We start from the raw sequence: 9,932 nt of genomic DNA on the forward strand, positions 1-9,932 counted from the left end.
TTTGCTTGCAGATTCAAGATTGAGAGACAAGCACGTAGTTTAGACATCCTAGCACCCTCGTACAACTGTGTTGATTGCAACTCTCGCATTTTGACCTCAAACTTTTTTTATTGAACTAAAGAAATATTATGAAGTTGAGAGATTACGATATCTACTAACATGAGGGTAATCACGCAACATGACATAAGCACTTAAAACCATCACTTGGAACCCATGATAGGCATCACTCTCTTTTAAGTTTAATTCAAAGCATGCTAAATTACTAATTCAGTGCACGTTGAACTAATAAATCACATCCCATCTCATTGTCAAGTTTTAACTAAGTGCCTTAAACAATTTTTGAGAGAGAGAAATTATGTAAGATGAGATCTAGAATGTTAACATTTGTTAAATTGTGTATGCTTGGATTATATTACACATGTTACGTAAGGGAACTCCATTATCCGAATCCACCCATGGACATTCTTTATTAGCATTGTAGGATATAAAATGTTATATAGTTTTCTCTCCATGAAAGGTATTGGGTCGAGAGTAACATGCGCATTTGGTTCTCTATAGAGTCCATTCAGCCCTTCTCACAAGCTGATGCAAGAACCACTGTATCACCACCTTTGAAAAATCCATGCCCGGACATAAACACTTAATCGTGAAGCTTTTCCCTCAAAATGTGATGGATCGCTTCGTTGGATTGGGAAAGTATCTCTCATCCTGGATCAAGTTGGGCAAATCCAGAATCAACTTCTTGCAAAACAAATTATTGTCAAGTTCCAATACTCGCCTTATGGAACTTAGTCAAACTACTTTTGAGAGAGGGAAATCTAGAATTGTCTATGTTTGGATTACATACTGGAACTCACGTTTCATGAACATTGATTATTATCGTTGTGGGAATTTTCTTAGAGTTTCCTCTCCTCGAGAACTAGAGGGAATCCGTTCACAGGAGAAGGCATCGGGTCGATTGTAACATGCTCCTTGGGATTTTGTAGAGTCCACTTGAACCTTCTCACAAGGTGATGGAAGAACAGCAGTATCACCATCCTCGCAAAATCGATGCCCGGACATATATGGGGGCCTCCACTAAATGGTAAGAAAGTGTATGGTGCAGAACCTTTGCCCTCAAAGCGAGATGGATCGAACCTCTTTGGATCGGGAAAGTATCTCTCATCCATGTGACAGTAGGAAAGAACGTGTAAAATCTGCAAATTGCTATCGTTACTTTGGAGCAGAAAATGTCGTAAAACCTTGGCACAAGCAAAGATGGAGATCTATTACCTTCCAGCCACGAGGAATCCTGAATCCCCCATACTCGAAGTCCTCTATAACGACCTTGAACAACGCTGTGGCTACAGGTTGTAATCTCAAGGTTTCTTGAATCACGTTCCATGTGTACTTCATTTTTTGTAAATCCTCCCAGGTGAGCATCTCTCCATGTTTCTTCGACTCGGCGACTGCTATTTGTTCTGTAAAAGAATTGAAAACATGATAAGCATACATACGCACATATGCCTGCGTATACATCTCTACCTGTTTAGCGAATCCTTAGACTAGTAAACAAACTGGTCAGTTTAATAGAGTGTTCACCTTTCAGGACTTCAGCATAGCACTCAGGATTCTCACACAGGAATTTGCAGGCCAGAGCGATGGTAGAGGTGTTGGTATCATGGCCAGCAAACAAAAGCAATATTATGAGATCCAGGATTTGCTTGTGAGTTAAAGGCTGCCCATCCTCATCCCTGGCTGCGATCAAAATCGATACTAGATCTTTCCGCTCAGCGGAATTTCCCGTTTCGATCTCCCTCTTAATCCTTTGAGATATCAATTCGTCTAAACGTGCCCGGGCAACCTGTGCTCTGTAATAACGAGTCCATGGGACGTAAATGGGTAGAGTGATTATGCCCGCGATAAATGTGTGGAAAAGTTTCGCCAACTCTGCTCCCCGTTCCTTGTCTTCAACGCCTAAGAGAAGGATGCTCGCAACATCTAGTGTGTGCGACTTTACCAAGCTGTAGAGGGTGACCTGGTTCCGGCCTAGCCAGTCTTTGGTAAAGTGCTCCTGCGTTATCATGTCCACCTTGGCCACGAACGTTTGCAAGGCCTCTGGGTACAAGCAAGGCATGACCAAACGGCGAAGACTTTTGTGCTTTATTCCATACTGATAGAGAAGGCTGTCTTCTCCCAGGAGCTGAACCGAAGATCTGGGCCCAAACTCTGTGAGAAGCTTGCCTTCGTTGGCGTATACGAATCGATTCGCCTCTTGTCCGCTGAGCACTGCAACAGGGCTGAAGAGGAGTGAAGTCCTGAAGACTTGTCCATATTTGGCGATGCGAGAGTCAAAAAAATCTCTTGCTGTGTTAGCTCGTAGGCTACGAAGATAAAGAAGGGTCTCACCAATGAGGGGAAATCCAGAGGTGCCGGGGGGAAGAGGAGGGTGGCGGGGGCGGATGAGGGACTGTTTCTTGAGAGAAAAAAAAGCGACTAGGAAGAGGGAGGCAACGGCAAGAGCGAGGAGGGTGGCAAGGGCAGAGGGATGGAGGCAAGAGGTGATGAGGGCAGGGAAAGCCATGGCGACTGAGCTCAACAATGCCCATGCAAGAAGCTTGTTATATTACGTGCATGTGAGGTTGCTCAAACATTAACTTATGGGTTGGTGGAGATGCAATCTCCACCATTCGATCAAGCCCTCTTGGAATGGCGACCACCCTCCTCCTCTCCACTTCCCTTGACGGTCTAGAAAAGTCATGTGTTGGCCTTCCCGGTCGGAATATTTCGATTGGATTTGGCTTCCGGTCTACCGGCCGCTCGTCGAAATTCTGCCGGATTCCTCGTAGGAAAGGTCTCCCCATGGCCCTTCCCTAGTCCGCGAAAGCAAGGCCACCATGACATTCAAAAATGAATTGTTCTTTGTCACACAAATCAACGCACCATTTCCCAACTTTTTTTAAAAAAAAGGTAAAGATTCTTTCAAAAGCTATTTCCTTACCCTTTTCCCTTAATAAATATTTTTGCTCCTTCTCATGCTGTGTGTACTTACAAAGTCCATCCTCGTAATACTCAAACCTCACCACCACACCTCCTTGTCCCAAGGCCACCTTGGAAAGTGGCACAATAAATTGTAAAAGGGTAGGTTTAACCTATTAAACTCTCCCTTGAGCCACTATTAGCATGCCTATGCTTCTGCTGCATATCTTTAGACATATGATATCACTTCACTAGCGAAACAACTTTCAACTCCATGTGTTTTTGTCACGTGAAGTTTGGGGCAATCATTTATAAATTCTAAGCGAATCATCTAATTGTGGATGTTTCTTCAAGAAAGTCCCATCCACATGTATATCTTGTCCCTACCAATTAGAAAGGTCTCACCCAATGGCATCAACTCTAAAAAATGGACCTAGAATACGATAATATTGCACACAATGCACTCGAAAATGGCTATGCATTAATTACTAAAAGCCACCTATCCTTGGGGGGTGCACTACTTAGAAACCCTATGTATCAAGTGTGTTCAAGGGGTATTATAAAAACCCCTCAACCAAAATCTTTCCCCAATAAAAACACCCATGTTTACTTATGAATAAAGTGATTTTTTTTCTAAAGTTGAATTTAAAAACCCCTCTTGTTATTGTAAACCTGTTAAAATTTTCCAAAAAGTTAAATTAAAATATCCCTCCTTTTGAATGCACATGGTACGCTAAAATTTTATGATGTGAACCCCCAAGCACCTATCTTCCATTTCCAATGACATTGAGACAAAGTGGATGGACAAGTGTAGAACAATGGTGATGGGTAGATGAACAATATTTCATGCCATTTAGACCTTACCATTTGTCAAAACTTGTGATAGTGGCAAGCTAAAAATTTGCACGAATTGAAGGACTTCGATGAGCATAATTCCAATTAGTGTTTCTTGCTCTGTCCTCCTTCCCTTTCCCTCCCTTTCTCTATTTTCCTTTATCTATCTAAATCCCACTCATCATAGGCAACATAGCATGCCACATCATTAGTATTCTATATGAACTTCCTTCTACTACTTTATTGTACATTGATATTGCCCAAGAATTTAACCAAATGAAATAATACATGGAGTAATGGTAGTAGCATCGGCAAAACAAAATGAATAGGATTTTGGAACATAGAGTAGATGGTAGGAGAAGATTGAGTTCCCTGTCCTTTTCAGATCTTTCCTACGCCCTTGACACAGATAAAAGTCATGGTTCATGGTGGATGAATGCGACTTGCCATTTTATTATGCAAGAAAATGTGTTCCAACATTTCCCGTCCTTAACATTTCCCTAATGGCTCGGTTGAGCTTCCTATGCTCTTCCTATGGGTCTCCTAGTCGTGTTTTAGTTGTGCTAATCAACTTAAGAAATTTGGAAAGTGACAAGCACCTAACTTGAGACTTGAAATTTGATATAAATAAGAAGATAAGTTGAATGAATTCATTTGGTAGGGGGTCAAAGTAGTCCAATGACATGTCCGTTTAGTAGTGATCAATGCTCAAGGGCATATGCAAGTGCAAAAGTACTACACAAAATCATCAGAGATCTGGGTCATGTTAAGATGAGTACAGGTTAGGGACGAACACAAGGTAAGTTTAGTTTTTGGCAGTTTTGTCTCAAGCCTCTAATGTTTAGAGGATGTTCCATGTAGCCCAAACAAAATCTTGAAGGCTAGCATCGTGTGCCTAATCCAGTAGTGATTGTGTCTTTACATCTCATAGTTTGAGTACTCCCCACAATGCGCATGGTGTTTTTTATAGTCTTTTGAGAAAAATGGTGGGATTGAATAAAATCCTCTTGAATTAGCATTAGTAGTATCATCAATATTAACTCTTATATCCTCATCAGTTTAATTGTTGTGTTAATTTTTTTAAAAAACACAATTCATTTAGGCTTTGAGATTGTGCACATTTTTTCTAGCAAATATCTAGCAATGTATTTCATGAGATTTTATTAGCTCATTTTCATCAGTAGTTTACTCGTACTTGCATTATTGAACATCCTACAATTCTAAATATGTCCAAGATCAACATACCATTCAACATCTCAAAGAATGTAAAAACATGAAATAATAGATTCTTTAAAATTTTTAATTAACAAATCCCTCCTGTTATTGTAATCATGTTAAAATTTTCCCAAAAGTTGAATTACAATACCCCTCCCTTTGAATGCACATGGCACACTAAAATTTTATGTTGTGAATCTCTCGAGGATTTCTAGTTCCTTGGAAGAGGAGATGGAGACATAACCTCAGAATCATTGGTGCTGACACCACTCTTGGTTTTGGGCAAAAACCACTTAAATTCCTAGTTTTATCCCATCCTTCAATGTCACCTATGCTAGGTCCCTATTCATTCTCTTTTGCTCTTCTTGAGCTTTTTCTCTTCTTTACGTTATTGGTTTTTTGAGCTTCTTTTCCTTCTCTAATTTTCTCGATGTTTTCCATCTACTATTACATAGATACCTCCACTCCTTTGACCAGCTCCTTAGATTATTGCATCACTAGCCCTCTCTAGCCCAGTGTACGGATGCATAGACCACATCCTCCCTCCACTTTCATATTTTTCTTGCTTTGTCTCTATTTTCTTGGTCTTTAGTTTCACAATATTATTCAATTTGCAATACAAATGACTATGAAAAAAAGCAAACCATGGTTGATTTGGAGGCTCAATGGGAGCTAATGCATGTTAGAGCTTACCACAAGCATGATCCCATCAAGTATGAGAGCCTTCGTATTGACTCAATGGCTTTTACCAACCGATTGTTGGATTTATTTTGACCCTTGGATTTATTTTAGAACCTCAAGGATTGCATATTTACATAATCATATCATTTTTTTTGTAATCATGTGTTGTGATCACATTTTTCATGCAATCATAGATGTAAAGATACCTTTGCAGTATTCGGTGGCATTGACTTATAACCAAAAAAATACCAATAGTAGTGCAAAAACTACTGCCAGTAGCATTAGTGTAGATGTGAATTAGTTGATTGGTTGTTTGAATGATTTCTATAGTCCAACATCCAGTCTTCAAGCATGTCACAAGACTACACCACTCATCTACGGTTACTCAAAGGTATTTCTCGTAGGCTCATGACACCCAACAACTGTTTCGACTCATGGTTGGTTAGCATGAATGTCTTTCAATGACTGTGTAGTAAATACTAAGCTTGCTAAACTTAATCCACTCAATTCCCCTAGCTAGTAGCCAATCAATTGACAAATTCAATCGACCATTTTTGGGCAGATGCTAAACATTGATAGTCTGGTTTGCTCACTCCCCAACGGTAAACTTATGGGTGCTTGGCGTTCAGTGCTGGTGAACCATTAACTCAGCCTACGAAGTGCTTGGATGAAGATGCTCTCGAACCTCACAGACTGGAGAGCAGCCTATGAGTTAAGACCCCAATAGTCAAGGTCATAGTATTGAAGGGCTTCGTACTCAAGAAGATGAAAGCGAACAGTATTGTAATCACAGGCTTTGGACATTGAGTAAAGAAATTTACTTTTGGGCTCTCATCAATGTGTACACCAAGTGCTTTTTTTATAAAAATGATGGTACTCTTATTTAAAATGTGTTTACAAGTTGTAACTAATACTTAAGGATGTATTTTTACACCAAAAGGTATATCTGTACACCACCTTTCTAAGAGAATTGGTCATCTATGATGTTCTTAAGAAATTATAGTTCAAAATACAATGCTCATGGAAAGTGTTTGACTATTCCCTTCCAAACAAAAGATAGACTAATCATAGCAAATATTTAATTAATCCTAAAAGAGTATATGAGTGATTAAACATAGTAACTGTTCTAATAATTCTATCAAGCATCTTATTTTATTAATTTTAAAAGCATATCCTGAGTGATTAAACATATTACACATTGTTGGAGAAGTCTACTAGTTGGCTAGAGAATAAGGAGCTACAAATGGTAAGATTAAGAGAATAGAGAGGAGCGCTACCATAGCTCTGATACCATGTAAGGGAATCAAAGTGTAAGGGAAGAGAGATGGTGGAAGCTCTAGAATGAATGGAAGAGAAGGCTCTCAATAAAAATGTGAGAAAGATAGTCAAACACGAGAGTCCAAGAGAGAAAAGAGCTTATCCAACTTCAACATGGAATTCATTCCACAACACATACTTCAAATGTGCGTATACACATACAATATTTTGATTGGGCTATTCATAGCTCCTTATTCTCTAGCCTATTTTGATTGTGTAAATTTTACAATGTACATAAAAGCTTATAGTATGAAGGAACACAATGGATGATTTCTTCATGTTAATTTTGTTAAGAAGTGAAACTTTAAATTAGTGTCGAAAGTTTGCATTGCTCTAAAAAAAAAAAAGCTTTGGAACATTCGCCAGGATTTGAAACTTTTATGAGAAAAATTTTATACTTTCGCTAGCATTTAAAACTTTTTCTTAAAATTTCAAATGAAAAAATTTTAAATTGTAATGCATTCTATCAATGTTCCGAAACTAAAAAAACTAGCATGAGAAAGTTTCACCAAGATTTTATATTAATATGTAGGTAGAGCTACGATAAAAACATCCTTGAACACAACTTACTTGATAGAACTCTCATTTGAGCCCCATGTTACAAGTCATGTATATTGCTTCATGTATGTATGTTGGACGATATATTCAAAGCCTAAATTTACCTCGCCATTGGCCCAACAATACATGATTTCTAATGCTTCCTTTGTTGTTGCTCTATTCTTCCTTCAATGTAACTCATAGTACAAGCCTAAACTTTTGTGACCCCAAAATGCCTAGCACTTGGAAACATTATTAATTAGAGCTCCTTAATGCCCTCTTCATAAGTGGTCCCTCCTCACTTTCCCCAATCTCACCTTAAGTGGCTCTTTCTTTAATGCCCCTAACTCCATTATTCTTTATTTGAAACTCCTTCCCTCTCACCTTCATACCTTAGTTTAATCATGGCCTTTCCATCTTCCTTTTCACCCCTCTTCTTTTCCCCACAACTAATTAATAGGAATTTTCATCGTTCCAATGTTATGGGGACATACTTGGAATTTGGTTTGAAAAGTAATTCTGAGAGATCTAGAATGTTGAAATCGTATTTGTTTGGATTACATACGTTACATAAGGAACTCGAGTTATCAGAAATCCATCCATGAACATCGATTATTTATATCGTTGTGGGTATGTTAGAGTTTCCTCTCCTTGAGAATGAGAGAAAATCCGCTCACAGGAATAGGCACCGGGTCGATAGTAACAAACTTCTTGGGACTTTGTAGAGTCTACTTGAACCTTCTCACAAGATGGTGGAAGAACAGCAGTATCACCACCCTCACAAAATCTATGTGCGGACATAAATGGGGGCCTGCACTAAAAGGTAAGAAAGTGTATGGTCTGGAACCTCGTGCCTCAAAGCGATTTGGATCGAACTTCTTTGGATCAAGAAAGTATCCCTCATCCATGTGACAGTAGGATAGATAGTGTAAAATCTGCAAGTTGCAGCAATCATCAATTGGGAGCAAAAAATGTCAGCACAAGCAAAAATGGAGATCTCTTACCTTCCAGCCACGAGGAATCTTGAATCCTCCATACTCGAAGTCCTCTTCAGCGACCTTAAACGATGCTTTCCATTGTCGATCAAGCATTAAACACGGTTTCTGCCTTAGTGTGATGCACATCCGTAAAGAAACATGCTCCTAGGTGTGTTATCCGAACAAGTACTTATCGAATGGGCATGCCACATTGCATGCAACTCAATACCACCTAGGTTGAGGTGTGTGCAAAATATTGTGCACATCGGATATGCTTGATATGGTCGATCAAGAATTAAACACCATTTTTGCCTTAGTGTCATGCACAACCATCAAAAAACACGGTCCTAGGCGTGTTATTCGAACAAGTACTTATGGGATGGACATGCAACTTTGCACATAAGTTGATACTACCTAGTTTGAGGTGTGTGTAAAGTATTGTGCCGATCGGATATGTTTTGTATGGTGTATCAAGAATTAAACATCGTTTTTGCCTTAATGTCATGCACGACCATAAAAAAACATGGTCCTAGGTGTGCTATTCGAACAAATACTTATCCATGGAAGCACCACTTTGCACATAAGTAAATACCACCTAGGTTGAGATGTATGCAAAGTATTGTGTCCATCGGATATAATTTTCATGGTCAATCATGCATTATACACTGTTTCCCCCTAGTGTTATGGACAATCGTCAAAAAACGTGTTCCTAGGCATGAGCAAGTACTTATCGGATTAGGGCATCACATTGTATGCAAGTCAATAAAGTATAGTTTGAGGTGCGTGCAAAGTATTATGTCCACCGAATATTATTTGCATGGTCAATCATGCATTATACACCGTTTTCCTCCTAGTGTTATGCACCACCGTAAAAAGACGTTCTCCCAGGTGTCTTATATGAACAAGTTCTTATGGGATGGGTGTGACACTTTGTATGCAGGTCAATAACACTTGGTTAAAGTCCCATGCAAAGTATTATGCCCATCAGATATGATTTGCATGGTTGACCAAGCATTAAACTTCGTTTTTGCCTTAGTGTCATGCACAAGCATTAAAAAACACTGTCCTAGGTGTGTTATTCCAACAACTACTTATCAGATTGATGTGCCATGTTGCATGCAACTCAATACCACCTAGGTTAAAGTGCATGCAAAGTATTGTACCCATCGGCTATGCTTTGCATGGTCGATCACACATTATGCACCGTTTTCCCCTAGTGTTATGCACAAGCATAAAAAAATGCGCTCGCAGGTGTGTTATGCAAGCAAGTACTTCTGGGATTGGCATGCCACTTTGCATGCAAGTAAACACCACCTAGGTTGATGGATGTGCAAAGTATTGTGCCCATCGGATAGGCATTGCATTCTCGATCAAGCATTAAACACCATTTTTGCCTCAGTGTGATGCACATTC

At 39.3% G+C, this 9,932-nt stretch overlaps 1 pseudogene; it reads right to left on the minus strand.

Moving 5' to 3' along the window:
* Window positions 1–896: 896 nt before the first annotated feature.
* LOC147893041 (cytochrome P450 716B2 pseudogene) lies at window positions 897–2,563 on the minus strand (annotated as a pseudogene).
* Window positions 2,564–9,932: the final 7,369 nt, after the last annotated feature.

The sequence above is a fragment of the Dipteris shenzhenensis genome, chromosome 16 (assembly GCF_047967505.1).
Source record: "Dipteris shenzhenensis isolate YYH24624 ecotype China chromosome 16, Dip_SZ_1.0, whole genome shotgun sequence".
Lineage (NCBI taxonomy): Eukaryota > Viridiplantae > Streptophyta > Polypodiopsida > Gleicheniales > Dipteridaceae > Dipteris > Dipteris shenzhenensis.